The sequence below is a fragment of the Rhea pennata genome, chromosome 20, assembly GCF_028389875.1.
Source record: "Rhea pennata isolate bPtePen1 chromosome 20, bPtePen1.pri, whole genome shotgun sequence".
Taxonomy (NCBI): Eukaryota; Metazoa; Chordata; class Aves; order Rheiformes; family Rheidae; genus Rhea; species Rhea pennata.
The window spans coordinates 1,601,196-1,606,316 of NC_084682.1; positions in this window are offsets into that span (position 1 = coordinate 1,601,196).

The following is a 5,121-nucleotide window of genomic DNA, read 5'->3' on the forward strand; positions in this document are numbered from 1 at the left end:
CTGTGATGACTAAGAGCCTTCATTTCCAGATCTCTTGTGATATAGGGCTGGGAAGGGAGCTCAGTGTGATAAGGTGAGATATGATCATGATGGCTTTTCAACGGATGCAAAAACGTCAAGCTTAAACTCCTGGGGTTTCTTCAAATGTTGTGGAAGAGCTGAAGACTGGATTTATTCTTAATATGAATTACTTATTTTAAACCCTTAGTCTAAGCACTAGTACTCAAGGCTGTTGTACTTGAGGCTGTTTTGTTTGAAATTAATTTGCCTCGCAAGCTCAGGAAATTGCTTTGTCATGCAAGTGTTGAAAAGTGAAACTTGCGAGTTCTCACCCTGGTATTGGAGCACCTGGAAACTGGGAAAGCCTATTGCACTAGGCCATACCTCTGCTCTGGATGGAGAAGCAACTATGGCCTGGGACAGACTGACTCCTCTAGAGTTGCACAGAGTAGAAGTACTGCTGTTATGATCCCGAGATGTATGCAGTTGGGAACAGTCTTTCATTAATCCTGTTCGTCTTCCCAGTCTCAAGGATTAGAGCCAATTTCTCAGATTCACTTAGAATTACACACAACGTGTGGATCCTTTGGACTACAACTCTGCTCAGCAGTGTCCTTTTCTGTTGCCTCAGCTCACCCCAGGAAAAGTGGTTTCTGCTCTCAGGGTTTCTCAATCCTTGCAGCATGTGCTGAGTTGGATTTTTGCCATCAGGTATGATCTCCCAGGTGAAAATTTGACAGCAGAGTTCTTGCACAGTGGTTAACACACTATTGAAATTCAGGGCACTTTGGTGTAGTGTGCTGTGCTTCAGTTATCCATGCATGGCAGAGTTTGCTGCTTCAAAAGGTCTGATAGCCAGAAACTCTGTCCAGGGAGAGACCACTAAAGTGAGGAAAAGGAGCTGCCAGGAGGTTGTCTCGGCATCAGCTCTGTAACTTGAGTGCTTCAGCAGCTCAAGGATGCCTTGCCAGGTACCTCCCCTGCCAGGTGATGTCTCCCCTAATTAAACCGTTCCAATGGGAGCCAACCTCGTGTTGAAGGATTGTGTTTCAGCCTTGAGGCACTGACCTCGGTGTTAGCTCTCTGCTGCCAGCATCTGGAACAGGAACCAAGCTAGAGATAAAAGGTCAAGAGGAGATGAAGAGCCCTGCACTCCGATGGAAGCCTCATGCAGGTGAACACACCGTGTCCAGAAAAGTTGGCTTGTCTTTGTGAATGTGTGTTTGTAAAGCTTTTTTCCCCCCCGCTTTAGGAAGCCCTACCTGCTTTACAGTGGGATAGAGGGCTGCAAGTTACCAGTGTTTGATGTGAGAACTGTTGCTGCTTTCTCTAGCTGCAGCCTCGCTCGTGCAGTGGAGGATGAAGCAATGAAGCTCTGGAAGTGGCTGGGGCGGCGCTTTGCTCTCGGTGGTGAGCTGACTCCTCCCGAGGTGCTGTTCGCTGCCGCTCCGCGGGAGACGGGCCGTGCAGCCCTCCTGGACGGGAGCGTGCGCCCGGGCAGGCGCTGCCCTCGCCCCTGCCCCCTGTGCCAGGGGCTGCGCTCGCTCACGTGCGGGCTGGTTCCGGAGTCGGAGTCCTGCTGAACACGTGAAGTGGGGTCTGCCTCCTCCCACCCCACGGGGGGTGGAGCAGGAGGCTTGACTGCCAAATATTGAAGTGTGTGGGGGGGGGAAATAATTCAGGCTGGCAGTTCAGAGATGGTAGCTTCATCCTGACATAATCCAGATGCTGCAGTCACTAAAATTTGGAGGTGGAGAAGCAAACGGGTCTTCCTTGGTGCTACTGCATGTCCCAAAGAGCTTTCCAAGGTGTAGTCTGTGGAAGTCTGTAGTCATTGGTCTCAGGTTCTTAGTAGCTCAGTAGTGTTTTTTCCCCTCAGAAGTTTAGAGTAGCCCCTGGACTTGCTGGTCCGTGCCAGGGGGTGAAGACGGTCCTGTCCTGCCAGTGACTCATCCCTGCTGGCGCGTTGCCCCGCTGCCCCGTGCGTGCGTTCTCCGGGGATCTCCGGTGGCTCGGCGCGGGAGCCTTCCCCCGCGCTGCCTTCCTCGGCCTGCGCGCTGCGGGCGAAGCTCCTTACCAGCCGTAAGAGGCGCAACGCCGTAGAGCGGGGTTAACCCGAGGCGGGGTGCTGGCAGGGGGCACGTGGGGCTCCCTCCCTCCCTCCCTCCTCCGGGCTCGGCCGGCGCGGGTGGTGGTGGCCCCGCGGCTGTGCCGCGGGAGCGGTTTCCCGGAGCCGCGCCGCGACCTGCTGCGGCCGATTTGCTGGCGCGCAGCTCCCGCTCAGCAGCCGCGAGGCGGGTGGCTGCACCCCGAGTCCCCGGGTACGCAGCAGCTTCGGCCGCTTTAGCGGAAAACAAACGCTCGGCTTCTTGCAGGCCTCCCGAGATGTGAAGCGGGAGGGGAGGGCGGAGGGGGCTTTTCTCGCACGGGCAGGGGGAGAGGCGAACAGGGCCTGCTGGAAAGGAGCAGGGGAGGCTGCAGCGGGGCTGCTGTTCGCATCCCCCCGCTCGCCGGCGCGGCGCCGGGGCCCGCGGCTCGGCTCGGCTGCAGCCGTTCGAGGGGGCTTTTCCCTTAGAAAAGCGGGAGTTTTATTACGGGTGAAACGCACGGGGCCTCTGGGGACGCCTCGTTCACGGCTTCCGTCCGGATCGCTTCCCGGCGGCGCTGGAGCCGCTGCAGGGAGCTCGCTCCCCGTGGGGGCCGGGGCTGCCGCCGGCCGAGCCCCCGGGCGCCGGCAGCGCGCGGTCTGCGCCCCAGCCCCGGCGCCCGCCCGCCGCCCCGGCGGAGGGTCCGGCGCCGCGCAGGCCGGCGGCACGGCGCGGCACGGCGCGGCACGGCGCGGCACCAGATGGCACTCCAGCCTAAGCGGAGCCGCCGGCTGCGGCCCGTCCCCGGCAGCGCTGCCACGGGGCACGCAAGCCGCTTCGCTCGTTTTTTTCCCCCCAAATCAGATATATTTTTTTCCCTTTTTTTTTTTTCCTGCTTTTTCCCCAGCCGGACGGCGCGGGCGCTCGTGGGCCGGTTCGGCTCAGCGCGCCCCTCGGGGAGGCGAGCGCCCGGGGCAGAGCCGCGCGGCACCGGTCGCCTTTTGCTTAACGAGCAACAAATCCAAAGCTTATTTTCATGTTTATCCAGAGCCGTTTGTGGTTTAGGGGCTATTTGCAACCTGAACTTACAGTGTTACCCTGCTTTACAAAAAGTTACAAAAAATGCTCTTTCGGGAGCCTTTTGGTGAGCTAAAGGTGCAACGTATCTCAACGGTAATTTCACTCCATTTTTAAGGCCTGACCAGTAATTCACCTGCTAAAAGCACCCGCTAAACCGGGGCAGGGCACTGCCGGGCGCTTGCCGCTCCTGCAAGGCGCCCGCCGGGGGCTTCGCCGGTGCAGGGCCCGTCCCGCGCCCGGCGGGGGGGGTCCCCACCGAATCCCGCAGGAAAACGGGCCCCGCGCCGCGCGCACCCCCTCTCCCTCCTCTGCCCTCGCGAGCTGGAAGGGACCCGCGCGCCCCGTTGTCCCCCCAGCGCTGAATCCCCCCGGCCGTTTCCGTTCCAGTTTGCGTTTTTCAGCCCCCTACGACGTCTCTGAAGAATCGGGAAACGTGTGGTGTGTGTCCCGCCGCTCCTATCTTAGCAGCGCGAAGCAAACCACGGCGGCACGGGCAATTTCACACGCCGCCCGTTATTGCTGTTTAAAGCGCCGAGGTACAAAAACGATCGGCAACCCAGCTTCACCGAGCTCGCCGGCTGCCACAGCGCAGCTTTTTAGTGCTGGCTGCCGGGCGCAGTCGTTCCCTCGCCTTTGACTGGCAGATTTCCTGATGCTGGAACAGCAAAATCATTTTTGGTTTCAACAGACACATTACTTGCTGCTGAAAAGAAGTAATTCACATTAAAAAAGTCCACGTATTTTATATATACGTACATATACATACATACATACATATATGCCGTGCTGGGTAGACGGTCAGTTTTCCCACCTGACCAACCTTTTGCGTTTCCCCAAGCTTTGCAAATTTTGCATTTTTTTCTGCCCGAGTTCGTGGGTTCGGCGGCAGTCGGGAGGGTGTTGCATGAGCAAGCGAAACATTTGTTTGCTCTCCCTGTCCTCGGAAGGGAAAAGGGACGAGACGCCAGCTTCGTCCCGGCGATGCTGATACGTGAGGGCTCACGTTTTTTCCCTCGGGGCTGCGATGGAGACCTCTCCCGCGCTGAAGGTGTTAGGTGTGTCAGCGGTGTTTGCATAAACCCAGTGGTAAAGATTAGGCATTTATGAATGTCTATTTAAGACAAGTTTATCTTTGTTTCGTTTACATTTGAGGGGATGAAACATAGCCATTCTACGTGAAAACAAGCCTTTGTCTTTGCTGGAAATAATAGGCCTGTTTTTTTTTTTTTCCTATGCCTCATAAAATGTAACCAAGACGACGCTCGTGGGGCAGGGGGAGCTGAGCTTTTGGGCGCACCCCCGTCCTTCCCTGGGAAGCCACAGCAAGCTCCCGGCTTCCTCGCCCAGAGGAGGAGCAGGTTGTGCTGGCGTGGGCTGGCTGAGCAGAGGGGCGATGCTGCGGGAAAGGGGCAACGAGCCTTTTGGGCCGTGACAAGGTCGTTGCAAGGTGTCAGGAGCGTTGCAAGGTTGTTGCAGGGTGTCAGAGCCCTTTAGGGGCATTGCAAGGTCACTACAAGGCTCGGGGGCCTTTTAGGTGATACAAGGTCATTGCAAGGATGGGGGTGCTGCAAGGTCATTGTAAGGCTTGCGAGGCCTTTGGGGGCGACGCAAGGTCGCAGCAAGGCTCAGGGGTCCTTTGGGGTGATGCAAGGTCGTTGCAAGGGTCAGAGGCGTTGCAACGCTCGGGGCCTTTGGGGGCGGTGCAGGGTCGCTGCAAGGCTCAGGGGTCCTTTGGGGTGATGCAAGGTCATTGCAAGGGTCAGAGGCGTTGCAACGCTCGGGGCCTTTGGGGCGGTGCAGGGTTGCTGCAAGGCTCAGGGGTCCTTTGGGGTGATGCAAGGTCGTTGCAAGGTCATTGCAAGGGTCAGAGGCGTTGCAATGCTCGGGGCCTTTGGGGCGGTGCAAGGTTGCTGCAAGGCTCAGGGGTCCTTTGGGGTGATGCAAGGTCGTTGCA